At 43.1% G+C, this 14553-nt stretch overlaps 1 protein-coding gene across 1 annotated transcript in view; it reads left to right on the forward strand.

The window, feature by feature from the left end:
• The first annotated feature begins 46 nt into the window (after window positions 1-46).
• LOC144608130 (enhancer of polycomb homolog 1-like) overlaps window positions 47-14553 on the forward strand; it is a 174988-nt gene continuing 160481 nt past the window's right edge. Inside the window, exon 1 of the mRNA XM_078425538.1 lies at window positions 47-239. The gene's annotated coding sequence lies outside the window, so the exon portion shown is untranslated. The remainder of the gene's footprint in view (window positions 240-14553) is intronic.

The raw sequence follows: 14553 nt of genomic DNA on the forward strand, positions 1-14553 counted from the left end.
TTTGATAAATTGTATCAAACGACACCACACTTTCATTTTATTGAGAATCCGGATGGTTCTTTCCTATTAGCTCCCTTCCTCCCCCTCCTCCCTCCCCCGCGGGAACTCCTCCTGCGAATCCTCACACCAATTCTTTGTAACTTATTGTAACCTCGTTGAGTTTGAGATTTAGATGTATACCGAATGTAATGTTACTACTACTACTGACGATCTGGGCGATGTGTTGCTGCAGAAATCAGGTGCCATTTCCCCTCCCTCCCTCCCTCCCCCCAAGTTTAAAAAAAAATGTTATGTTAAAAGTGACGGCGGCGTTTAAATGATCAAAAATAAATGGCTGCATTATTTTTTTTTCTAACGACGTGTATTTTGTTGGTGTGTTTTGTTTTAAACGCTTGCTGGAGGTTGATTTTTTCTTTCTCTCTCTCTCTCTCCTGCCTTTTGTTTGAATTGTTTCACATGGAATGATTTTAAAAGTGCAGCTTTGAGGTGGAATAAAAGGCGAATTGTGTAAACAGTAGATGACAGACGTGTTTCGCGAGGAAGAAAAAAAAAGCCCCACATTGCTTTTTTAAAAAAAATTAAAAAATCATCTTGCCACGTTGTGAAAATACCATCCAGAGTGCTCTGGAACCGTCCCCAACAACAGTCGTGCAGATTCGGGCAGGGTGACTGAGGCCATTGTTGTGCCACACTTGCAAGAGCTGTGATTATGCACAGACATATTTGCTGTCTTCTGTATTCAACATGACTGGTGACTAGTTGAATTATATCAAAGCTACGTATCAGGAATGTGCCAGAGCAACTTGGTGTGACTTGACCCTGTACCACCGCTGCAGAGAGGAGAGATATTTATTTTTTTCTGAAATTACCAGGACTCATGTCATCATGTAAATTCAACGGTGTAAAACAATATCAGAAATATTTGACTGGATTTGTATAAGTACGATTCAATTGTATCCTTTGTTATCCAAGAGTAAATTGTTCATGATTATCATTGAATGCCAATGGCTGATATCATACGTCTTTATTCAAGATTGAATTCATATTTGCTTTAGAACCATCCAGAACTAATCAGTTGACTGCTGCAAATTAGGTTGTCTCCTACTCGCACAACATGGTGCAGTCACAAAGCATATTTCTGGCACTTTCAGCCACCCTCGTTGATGGATAGGTGGGAGGGGAGAGGAGGAAGATATGCATTTAGGGAATCCATTCAGACCATCTAACCACATAACAAGTGATCAACATCTAACCATAGATTTCTGCACGTAGACACGGGAATTACTGCATTCACAACCTCTCTGTCCTTGGAGACTCTGGGTCCATTTGTTTATTGGATTTGTATGTAATTTGTAATTGGAGGAGTGAGCCAATTGTTACTGGTTTTGGTTAACTATGCAACTTGCAGACTACAATTAAATTTAGCATGAAACCACTGGTTTTGTTTTTTAAAGGGAAGATGTAAATATTTCCAATGTACAGTATACCCAATCAATGTAATATTAAAAATTAATCTGTCTTTCCTTGGTGTACACTCTTCAGCTCCATCTGAATTCATAGCAAAACATTCGACTTCTTAACGCCGTTGTTCCATTTAATGTGATTGGACTAATCTGCACCTCAGCTTCATTGGAATCATTACATTGTTAAAAAAAAAGCCCTACAAACTGTTTGCTTTGAAAGCTCCATTGTACAAATATTTATAAACTTGGGGCGAGGGAAAGTTCTAGATTTTTTCCATGTGCAAAAACAAAAGTATTTCCTGATTTATTTATTTTTTACTTCTTGAAATTCCTAGCTCTAATTTTAAGATGGCTGTTTTGATTTCATCTAACAGAACCTACCAATACAGTTGACAATCAATTGCTGCATGTAAAAATCACAGACATCATTTGGCTGCTTTTGAGTACTCTGCAAGTCAATAAGATCATGGATGATCTTTTACCTTGCTGCAATTTCCAGTGCTTGTCACATATGCCTTGACTCATTTTAATAGTAAAAATAACAAGGGGCCACAGTTTAAGAATAAGGGGTAGGCCATTTAGAACGGAGATGAGGAAGAACTTTTTCAGTCAGAGAGTGGTGAAGGTGTGGAATTCTCTGCCTCAGAAGGCAGTGGAGGCCAGTTCGTTGGATGCTTTCAAGAGAGAGCTGGATAGAGCTCTTAAGGATAGCGGAGTGAGGGGGTATGGGGAGAAGGCAGGAACGGGGTACTGATTGAGAGTGATCAGCCATGATCGCATTGAATGGCGGTGCTGGCTCGAAGGGCTGAATGGCCTACTCCTGCACCTATTGTCTATTGTCTAAATCAATCTACGTTGAATATATTAGACTGAGCTTCCACACCACCTTGAGTAGAGAAGTCTAAAGATTCATTATCCTCTTGGTGAATAAATTTCTTCCCATTTCCAATTTGATTGGGTAACCCTTGAGTTTTGAGACCATGGCCCCTGATTTGCTGCACTCAATCTAGGGGATTTAACGTCGCCACATTTACCCTCTCAAGCCAATTTAGAATTTTTAATGTTTCAATGAAATCAACTCTCCTTCATCTAAACTCAGAAATATACATGCAGTCAGCTTTATTTCTCCTCATACTACAAGTTCTGCATCAAAGGGTTCAATTATTTGGAGAACCTTTGTTGCTCTCTATCAAAGTGCATCTTTCTTGGAAAAGATGATCAGACCTATATATAGATGGTGTCTCACCAAAGCCCTACGTAATCAGACAAATGTATTCTTGTCCTCAAAGCCTCTTGTAATAATGGACAGCATACAACTAGGCTTCTTGTTCGCTATATCTGCAGATTAATTAAAATAATTCAGGTAGAAGGACACCCAGGACATTCTAAACACTAACATTTTTCAACCTCTCACCACTTACAAAAATAACCTGTCATTTGTATTTTGCTTATGTCAATGTGGATGAATGTTCATTTTTCCAAATTGTCTTCCACTTGCCACATCTCCATGACATTTTTTTGTATCCTCAGTTCATACTAGCGCCAAACAGCAAATTTGGATATATTAAACTTGACTCCCTTTGTCCATTTCACTGATATCAAAATGTGAACAGCTGGAGCACCAACACGAAGCCTGATTGATAGACATAAAATGCTGGAGTAACTCAGTGGGTCAGGCAGCATCTCTGGAGAAAATGGATGACATTTCACAGCGATCCTAGTCCAGCCACAGAACCCAAGGCCAAAAAAGCACACCAATGCCTCTACCTTCCCAGAACACTAAGGAAATTCTCTTGGCAATTTCTACAGATACACCAGAGAAAGCATCCTATTGGGATGCAACAAAATTTGGTTTGGTAACTCTTCTGTCCAAGACTGCAAGAATTGCAGAAAGCAATGGATGCAGCCTAGTCCATTGTGCAAAGCAGTCTTCCCCACCCCATTGACTTCATCTACACTCCACACTGCCTTGGGAAAGCAGCAAACACAATCAAGATCCCTCACATTCCATTCAGTCGCACTACTTCCCTTAGGCAGTAGATACCAAAGCTTGAAAGCACGTACCATCAGATTCAGGAACAGCTTATTCGTCACAGTTATTAAAACAGACCTTTCAGATTTGATCCCCCAACCTACCATGTTGTAGTCTTTGCACTTTTCATCTGCTCTACCTCTGTAGCTATCACACTTTATGCTGCAGTCTAGTTATTTTTTTCTCTTTGCACCACCTGCTGTACTTGTGTCTGATTAGGTTGCACCCCTATATGTTATTATTTAATCAGATAACATGCAAAACAAAGTTTTTCACTGTACCTCAGTACACGTGACAAAAATACCTACACCATTTCATTGGTCACAGCCTTCCAACCTGAAAATTACCTATTTACCCCTGTATGTTGCTTTCTGTCCATTCAACCCTCAATCCACACCAGTATATTATCATGTGCTCTAATTTTATCTAATAACCTCTTCAGTGTCATCTTATTTAAGACCCTCAAAGTTTGTAAAATATATCACACCCATTGATTTACCCCTTATCCTACTCAAATCAACTCTCCTTTTCCACATTTTGCTACGTTGCAGCCTTGTTCAAACTCAAATTATTACAGATGTGTCAAACAGAACTTCAAAAGGCTATGTCGACTCTGCACAATCCTATTTTATTATCCAAGAGCCTTGTTAGCACTTCCTTAATATATTCTAGCATTTTTCCAACTCCTGATGTATTTCTCTTAAACATAGAACATAGAAGAAAACAGCACCAGCGCATGCATGTGCTTCAGTCCACAATGTCTGGACCGTCAGGTACCTACCCATATCACTCCATTCCCACATATCCATACAGTGCATTCAAAAAGTATTCAGACCCCTTCACCTTTTCCACATTTTGCTACGTTGCAGCCTTATTTTAAAATTGATTACATTCTTTTTTTTTTTAAATCATCAATCTACACACAATACCCCACAATAAAAAAGCGAAAACAGGCATTTAGAAATTTTTGCAACTTAATTAAAAAGAGATAACTGAAATATCACATTTACATAAGTATTCAGGCCCTTTACTCAGTACTTTGTTGAGGCACCTTTGGCAGCGATTACAGCCTCAATTTTCTTGGGTATGATGCTGCAAGCTTGGCACACCTGTATTTGGGTAATTTCTCCCATTCTTCTCTGCAGATCCTCTCAAGCTCTGTCAGGTTGGATGGGGAGTGTCGATGCACAGCTATTTTCAGGTCCCTCCAGAGATGTTCGATCGGGTTCAAGTCCGGGCTCTGGCTGGGCCACTCAAGGACATTCGCAGACTTGTCACAAAGCCACTCCTGCATTGTCGGCTGTGTGCTTAGGGTCATTGTCCTGTTGGAAGGTGAATCCACCTTAGTTTGAGGTCCAGAACGCTCTGGAGCAGGTTTTCATCAAGGATTTCTCTGTACTTTGCTCCATTCATCTTTCCCTCGATCCTGACTAATCTCCCAGTTCCTGCCACTGAAAAACATCCCCACAGCATGATGCTGCCACCATCATGCTTCACCGTAGGTTGGTATTGGCCAGGTAATGAGCGGTGCCGCTTGGCATTCAGGCCAAAGAGTTCAATCTTGGTTTCATCAGACCAGAGAATCTTGTTTCTCATGGTCTGAGAGTCATTTAGGTGCCTTTTGGCAAACTTCAAGCGGGCTGTCATGTGCCTTTTACTGAGGAGTGGCTTCCGTCTGACACGCTCCCATAAAGGCCTGATTGGTGGATTGTTGCAGATATAGTTGTCCTTCTGGAAGGTTCTCCATCTTCACAGAGGAACTCTGGAGCTCTGTCAGAGTGACCATCGGGTTCTTGGTCACCTCCCCTGACTAAGGCCCTTCTCCCCCGATTGCTCAGTTTGGCCGGGCGGGCAGCTCTATGAAGAGTCCTGGTGGTTCCAAAGTTCTTCCATTTAAGAATGACGGATGCCACTGTGCTCTTTGGGACCTGCAACGCTGCAGACATTGTTTTATACCCTTCCCCAGATCCGTGTCCTGACATAATCATGTCTCGGAGGTCTACGGACAATTCCTTCATCTTCATGGCTTGGTTTTTGCTCTGACACGCACTGTCAACTGTGGGACCTTATATAGACAGGTGTGCGCCTTTCCAAATCATATCCAATCAATTTAATTTACCACTGGTGGACTCCAATCAAGTTGTAGAAACATCTCAAGGATAATCAATGGAAACAGGATGAACATAAGTTCAATTTTGAGCGTCATAGTAAAGGGTCTGAATACTTATGTAAATGTGATATTTCAGTTATTTCTTTTGAATTACTTTGCAAACATTTCTAAACACCTGTTTCTGCTTTTTTATTATGGGGTATTGTATGTAGATTGATGATTTAAAAAGATGAATTTAATCCATTTAAAAATAAGGCTGTAACGTAGCAAAATGTGGAAAATACCACTAATGTATGTGCTTTGACCACCACTCCTGGCTGCATGTTCCAGACAACAAACGTGCTCTGCACACCTTCTTTAAACTTTACCCCTCTCATCTTATAACTGTGCCCTCTGGTATTTGATTTTCCATCCTGGGAAAAATATTCTGACTGCCTACCCTATCTCTGCCTCTCATAATTTTATATACCTCTATCAGATCTCCCTGCAACTTCTGCCGTTCCAGAGAAAACTATTTATGTCTGTCCAACCTATCCCCTCTAGGTAATACCCACTAATCCAGGCATCATTCTGGTAAACGTCCTCTGCACCCTTTCTAAAGCCTCCACATCCTTTTTGCAATTGAACGACCAGAACTGCACATGCTATTCCAAATGCGGCCTAACAAAAGTCCTATAAAGCTGCATCAATAGTTGCTTGTACTCTATGCCCCGACCTATGAAAGCAAGCATGCCATATGCCACTTTTACCACTCTATCCACTTCTTCATAAGTTCGTGTCATCGGAGCAGAATTAGGCCACTCAGCCTATCGAGTCCACTCCGCCATTCAGTCATGGCTCATCTATCTTTCCTTCTCAACCCCATTCACCTGTATTCTCCACGTAACGTTTGACACCCTTCACATAATCAAGAATCTGTCAATCTCCGCTTTAAAAATATCCAAAGACTTGGCCTCTACAGCTGTCTGTGACAATGAATTCCACATTTTCACCACCGTCTGGCAAAAAGAAATTCACTTCATCTTCTTTCTCAAGGTACGTCCTTTTTTTCTGAGGCTATGCCCTCTAGAGTACTAGACTCTCCCACTAGTGGAAACATCTTCTTCTACATCCACTCTCCTTTCAATGTTTGGTAAGTTTCAATGGGGTCCCTCCTTGTCCTTCTGATCTCCAGCAAGTACAGGCTCAGTGCAGTCAAATGCTCATGCATCAATCCAATCATTCCCAGGGTCATTCTTGTAAACCTCCTCTGGACCCTCTCCAACTCCAGCATATCTTTCCTCGGATATGGGGTCCAAAACTGCTCACAATATTCCAAATGCAGTCTGACCAGTGCCTTATAAAGACTCAGCATTACATCACTGTTCGTATATTGTAGTCCTCTCAAAATAAATGCAAACGTTGCATTTGCTTTCCTTATTAAAAATTCAAATTAACCTTTGGGGAATCCTGCACCAGCACTCCCAAATCCCTTAGCATCTCCAATTTCTGAATGCACTCCCCATTTAGAAAATAATCGACGCCTTTATTCCTACTGCCCAAGTGCACAACTGCATGCTTTGCTATGCTGTCTTCCATCTGTCACTACTTTGCTCACTCTCCCAACCTGTCCAAAGGCCTTCTGCAGACTTCCTCCATTCTACCAGCCCTTCCATCTACCTTCATATCATCCACAAAATTGGCCACAAAGCCATCAATTCCATCATCCAACTTATTAATATACCACATGAAAAGTAGCGGACCAACACCGACCCCTGTGAAACACTGCTAGTCACTGGCAGCCAACCAGAAAAAGCCCCCCTTTGTTCCCACTCTTTGCTGCCTTCTAGTCAGCCAATCTTCTATTCATGTCAGTGTCTTCCCTCCAGTACCATGGGCTCCAATCTTGCTTAGCAGCCTTACATGCGGCACTTTATCAAAGGCCTTCTGAAAATCCAAGTATACAACATCCAGTGACTCTGCTTTGTCCATCAAGCTATTTACTTCCTCAAAGAATTCCAACAGATTTGTCAGGCAAGATCTCCTCTTCACTAAATCAAGCTAACTTTGGCCTACTTTATCATGTGCTTCTAAGTACTTGGCAACCTCATCCAAAATAATGGACGCTAAAATCTTACCAACCGCTGAAGTCAGGCTAACCTGCCTACAGCTTCCCCTCTTTTGCCTCACTCCCTTCCTGAACAGTGGAGCAACACTTGCAATTTTCCAGTCCTCTGGGCCCACTCCAGACACTAGAGATTCCTGAAAGATCACTAGTAATGCCTCCACAATCTCTAAAGCCACCTCTTTCAGAATCCTGGGGTGAAGTCCATCTGTTCCAGTTGACTTATCCACCTTCAGACACTTCAGCTTCAAGCACCTTCCCCTTAGTAATAGCAACTCCCCTGACTTCGGCCCCCTGACTCTCCTGAAATTCTGACACATTGCTGGTGTCTTCCACTGTGATGACTGAAGCAAAAAACGTATTGAATTCATCCGTCATTTCTTTATTCCCCATTACCACTGCTCCAATGTCATTTTCCAGCGGTCCAATAACCATTCTTGCCTCTGGACACAAAATGCTGGAGTAATTCAGCGGGTCGGGCAGCACCTCGGGAGAGAAGGAATGTGTGACATTTCGGATCGAGTCTGTCTTCAGTCTGAAGATGGGTCTCGACCTGAAATGTCACCCATTCCTTCTCTCTCTCGAGATGCTGCCTGACCCGCTGAGTTACTCCAGCATTTTGTGTCTACATTCGATTTAAACCAGCATCTGCAGTTTTTTTTCCTACCATTCTTGCCTCTCTTTTACTTTATATATGTGAAGAAACCTTTTGTATCTTATTTAATATTATTGGCTAGCTTACCTTCATATTTCATCTTTTCCCTTCCCATTGCTTCTTTTAGTTGCCTTCTTTTGGTCTTTAAAAGCTTCCCAATCCTCAAGCTTCTTGCTAATCTTGATAATATTATATGCCACGAAGGTATTTATTCACAAAATGCTGGAGTAACTCAGCAGGTCAGGCAGCATCTCAGGAGAGAAGGAATGGGTGACGTTTCGGGTCGAGACCCTTCTTCAGACTGATGTCAGGGGGGCGGGACAAAGGAAGGATATAGGTGGAGACAGGAAGATAGAGGGAGATCTGGGAAGGAGGAGGGGAAGGGAGGGACAGAGGAACCATCTAAAGTTGGAGAAGTCGATGTTCATACCACTGGGCTGCAAGCTGCCCAGGCGAAATATGAGGTGCTGTTCCTCCAATTTCCGGTGGGCCTCACTATGGCACTGGAGGAGGCCCATGACAGAAAGGTCAGACTGGGAATGGGGGGGGGAGTTGAAGTGCTCGGCCACCGGGAGATCAGTTTGGTCAATGCGGACCGAGCGCAGGAATTCACAAAATGCTGGAATATTATATGCCTGCTCTTTTACTTTGATGCTGTCCTTTGATTTCCTTTGTTAGCCATGGTCACCTCATTCTCCCATTGGAATCCATCTTCCTCTTGGCAAGAAGAGATCCTGCATCTTCCGAATTACTCCCGGAAACACCCTGGCATTGCTGCTCCACCATCATTCCTGCTAGGCTCCCTTTCCAATCAACTTTAGCCAGCTCCTCACTCATGCCTGGGCAGTTGCCTTTACTACTGACACATCTGATTTCATCTTCTCCCTCTCAGACTGCAGGTTGAATTTTATCCTATTATGGTTACTACCTCCTTGGGGTCCCTTTACCTGAAGCCCTTTAATCAAACCCAGTTTGTTACATATTACCAAATCCAGAATTCCCCTCTCTCTAGTAGGCTCGATCACAAGCTGCTCTAAGAAGCCATCATAGACAATAGGTGCAGGAATAGGCCGTTTGGCCCTACGAGCCAGCACCGCCATTCACCGTGATCATGGCTGATCATTCTCAATCAGTACCCCGTTCCTGCCTTCTCCCCATACCCCCTACTCCGCTATCATCAAGACCTCTATCTAACTCTCTCTTGAAAGCTTGAAACTTGTAGGCACTCTACAAATTCCCCTCTGTTGCGATCCAGTACCAACCTGATTTTCCCAGTCTATCTGCATATTGTAATCCTCCATGACCACTGTAACATTGCTTTTCTTACATGCCGAATGTATCTCGCGATGCAATTTGTACCCTATAACCTGGCTACTGCTCGAAAGCCTGTATGTAGTTCAGTCTGAAGAAGGGTCTTGACCCGAAACGTCACCCATTCCTTCTCTCCTGAGATGCTGCCTGACCTGCTGACTTACTCCAGCATTTTGTGAATAAATCGATTTGTACCAGCATCTGCAGTTATTTTCTTATACTGTATGTAGTTCCCATCAGGGTCTTCGTACCCTTGCAGTTTCTTAACTCTTCGCACAAGGATTCTGCACCTTCTGATCCCATGTCATCCCTTGCTCCGGATTGAATTTCATTCCTTACGGGCAGAGCCATCTCACATCCTCTGCCCGCCTGTCTGTTCTTTCCATAAGATGTGCATCCTTGGATGTTCAGTTCCCAGGCCCGATCCTCTTTCGGCCACATCTTCGTGATACCTAAAATGGCGTACCTACAAGTTTCTAACTTTGTTCCGCATACTGCGTGCATTCAAATTTAACACATTTAGTTTTGTATTTGCCACCCCTCTTCTCAAATTGGTCCCCATATTGCCTGATAAACTCTGTACAGACTTCATCCGTAGTCAGGATTGAACCGGGGTCTCTGGCGATGTAAGGCTGCAACTCTGCCACTGCGCCACCATACTGCTCTGCCCGCAAAACTGCTTGCAAGGATGTTGCTGCCCCTCTAGTTCAGGTGCAACCTGTCCCTCTTGTACAGGTCACAGCTGCCCCAGAAGAGATAATGGTCCAAAAATCTGAATCGCTGTCCCCTTCACCACCTCCTCAGGGATATATTGAACTGTCCTATCCTCCTCTTAATACCCACACTAACACATGACACTGGTAGTGACCCTGAAGGTCCAGCATTTTATCCCTTTGACTAACTCCCTATATTCACTCCACAGAACCTCATCCCTTTTCCTACCTATGTCAATTGTACCAATATGCATAACAGCTTCTGGCTGCTCACCCTCCCCTTGAGAATGGTCTGCAGTCACTCTGAGACATCCAGGCCCCTGGCACCAGGGAGGCAACAGACCATCCTGGAGTCCTGTTTGCTGCCACAGAATCTCCCTTCTATCCACCTAACTATTGAATTTCCTATCACAATTGGTCTGCCTGACCTCTCCCTACCCCACCGTGCCTCTGAGCCCGGCCCAGTACCTTGCTGGAGTCAATTATAAAAGACAAATTTGCTGAGCATTTGGATAGCAGTAACAGGATCGTTCCGAGTCAGCATGGATTTACGAAGGGGAAATCATGCTTGACAAATCTTCTGGAATTTTTTGAGGATGTAACTAGGAAAATTGACAGGGGAGAGCCGGTGGATGTGGTGTACCTCGACTTTCAGAAAGCCTTCGAGAAGGTCCCACATAGGAGATTAGTGGGAAAAATTAGAGCACATGGTATTGGAGGTAGGGTGCTGACATGGATAGAAAATTGGTTGGCAGACAGAAAGCAAAGAGTGGGGATAAATGGGTCCCTTTCAGAATGGCAGGCAGTAACTAGTGGGGTACTGCAAGGCTCGGTGCTGGGACCGCAGCTATTTATAATATACATTAATGACTTGGATGAAGGGATTAAAAGTACCATTAGCAAATTTGCAGTTTACACAAAGCTGGGTGGTAGTGTGAACTGTGAGGAAGATGCTATGAGGTTGCAGGGTGACTTGGACAGGTTGTGAGTGGGCGGATGCATGGCAGATGCAGTTTAATGTGGATAAGTGTGAGGTTATCCACTTTGGTGGTAAGAATAGGAAGGTAGATTATTATCTGAATGGTGTCAAATTAGGAAAAGGGGACATACAACGAGATCTGGGTGTCCTAGTGCATCAGTCACTGAAAGGAAGCATGCAGGTACAGCAGGCAGTGAAGAAAGCCAATGGAATGTTGGCCTTCATAACAAGAAGAGTTGAGTATAGGAGCAAAGAGGTCCTTCTGCAGTTGTACAGGGCCCCAGTGAGACTGCACCTGGAGTACTGTGTGCAGTTTTGGTCTCCAAATTTGAGGAAGGATATTCTTGCTATTGAGGGCATGCAACGTAGGTTCACTAGGTTAATTCCTGGAATGGCGGGACTGTCGTATGTTGAAAGACTGGAGCGACTAGGCTTGTATACACTGGAATTTAGAAGGATGAGAGGGGATCTTATCGAAACATATAAGATTATTAAGGGGTTGGACACATTAGAGGCAGGAAACATTCCCAATGTTGGGAGAGTCCAGAACCAGGGGCCACAGTTTAAGAATAAGGGGTAGGCCATTTAGAACGGAGATGAAGAAAAACTTTTTCAGTCAGAGAGTTGTAAATCTATGAAATTTTCTGCCTCAGAAGGCAGTGGAGACCAATTCTCTAAATGCTTTCAAGAGAGAGCTAGATAGAGCTCTTAAGGATAGCGGAGTCAGGGGGTATGGGGAGAAGGCAGGAACGGGGTACTGATTGAGAATGATCAGCCATGATCACATTGAATGGTGGTGTTGGCTCGAAGGGCCAAATGGCCTCCTCCTGCACCTATTGTCTATTGTCTAAACTCCTGACTGCTGCCACTTTCAAGGAGTTATGGACTTGGACCAAAGATCCCTCTGTAATCAATGACGTTAAGGGTCATGCCATTAATTGTATATTTTCCCCTCACATTTGATCTCCCTAAGTGCAACACCTCACACTCACTCGAATTAAACTCCATCTGCCCTGTCTCCACCCATTTCTATTGCTGATCTATATTCCGCTACATATTCTGACAGCCTTCCCCACTGTACGTGACCCTAGCAATCTTGGTGTCATCTGCAAACTTACTAACCAACCCGCCTATAGTTACGTCTTAGTCATTTATATAACGAACAGCAGCGGTTACAGCACAGATCGCTATGGAACTCCATTGGTCACAGGCTTGCCGCCTGAATATAGTCCATCCACCATAACTCTGTCTTCTATCAGTCAATCAGTTCCAAATGCATACAACCAAGTCACTATGAATCCTGAGCATCTTAATCTTCTGGATCAGCCTACCATGCTGGACTTATAAGATTATTATGGGATTGGACACATTAGAGGCAGGAAACATGTTCCCAATGTTGGGGGAGTCCAGAACCAGGGGCCACAGTTTAAGAATAAGGGGTAGGCCATTTAGAACGGAGATGAGGAAAAACCTTTTCAGTCAGAGAGTTGTGAATCTGTGGAATTCTCTGCCTCAGAAGGCAGTGGAGGCCAATTCTCTGGATGCTTTCAAGAGAGAGCTGGATAGAGCTCTTAAAGATAGGGGTCAGGGGGTTCAGAGGACAGGAACGGGGTACTGATTGTGCATGATCAGCCATGATCACATTGAATGGTGGTGCTGGCTCGAAGGGCCAAATGGCCTAATCCTGCACCTATTGTCTATTGACTTTATTAAATGCCATGTAGACAACAACCATTACCCTACCTTCATCAATCACCTTCGCCACCTCAATAAAAAAGGCTTGATCAAGTTAGTAAGACAATTGGTATGGCCCCCACATTACCGGCACCAATTCCTAACTATAAATGTCTTGATGGAGGTGGAGGGGAAACTGTGGTCACCATTGAGCCGAAGGTAAACTAGAATTAAGAAAAATAATTTTTAAGCCAGTTAAAAATACTGTGGCAACAAGGGCGGGTCAGAGACTGAGGTGAGTGGCTCAACTTATTTCCCCATAGCCTTCCAACCATCCACAGGGCATGTTACGAGCATGATGAAATATCCTCCATTTTCTTTGCAACTTCAATGATACTCAAGAACACTATGCCTGAGCAAAGCAGCCTACCTGGCTGGCACACCCTGCACAATGAGTTTGTATGAATTACAAAATCATATCATATCATATATATACAGCCGGAAACAGGCCTTTTCGGCCCTCCAAGTCCGTGCCGCCCAGTGATCCCCGTACATTAACACTATCCTACACCCACTAGGGACAATTTTTTACATTTACCCAGCCAATTAACCTACATACAAAATGAATGCACTGCAGCTCCTTATCAAGGCCAATTCCACAAGTAGGATGGGTAAAGGCAGCAGGTGGGAACATCACCATCTGAAAGTTGTTCTTTCAAGTTGCACATCTCTTTGTGATGAAGGAACAGTGACATATTTTTCATCACAATGTCTGGAGCCTAGAACTCCCAATCCAACAACAACAACAGCTGGGGAATAACTTCACTAGGAACATGACATTAGTTCAAGAAAGTGCCTCACCACCACCTTTTTGAGCAACTATCAGTGAACAATAAATGGTGTCCTTTCCAACGGTGCCTACTACATCTTTTAAAAATGAGCCCTCTGATAGCCTTGTACGTCATTTGCAATGTCTGGTTAGAACTAATTTGCTTTAACAATGTCCACGCATTCTCATATAAACATAGCCCATTGAGAAAATGAAACAAAACAGAACGTTCTGGAATTGCACAGCAGGCCCGTGAGCATTTAAGTGCATATTAATCTTTTGGACATCTCAATGGAACTGAAAAATTGAGATGGTATTTTTGGAGGACTGTAGAAAAATAGGGATGAAAGATTATAATTGGCTATTGTGTTATTGCTAATAATTTAGCAGGTGCTGGAAAAGGACAATGTAGTCCACATCCGTGACAATGACTTCACTCTTCAAGATGGCTGGCCATTCTTGAAACACTGCAAATACCATCTAATAACTTCTGATCACTGTTGTTTTGTGGTACTTTTAAACCTGTGATGAACGCATAATTAATTTCATAGCAGATTTTTTTTCCAGTGAATATCAATTCAGGAATGAGAATAGTTGTCTGATGTGAAAATGGCAGTCTGTTGTTAGGATCAATTGTCAGAATACAAAAAAAAAGAAGTTTGAAATGAAAAAATGAAAGTATT

Source organism: Rhinoraja longicauda, chromosome 2 (assembly GCF_053455715.1).
Source record: "Rhinoraja longicauda isolate Sanriku21f chromosome 2, sRhiLon1.1, whole genome shotgun sequence".
NCBI lineage: Eukaryota > Metazoa > Chordata > Chondrichthyes > Rajiformes > Arhynchobatidae > Rhinoraja > Rhinoraja longicauda.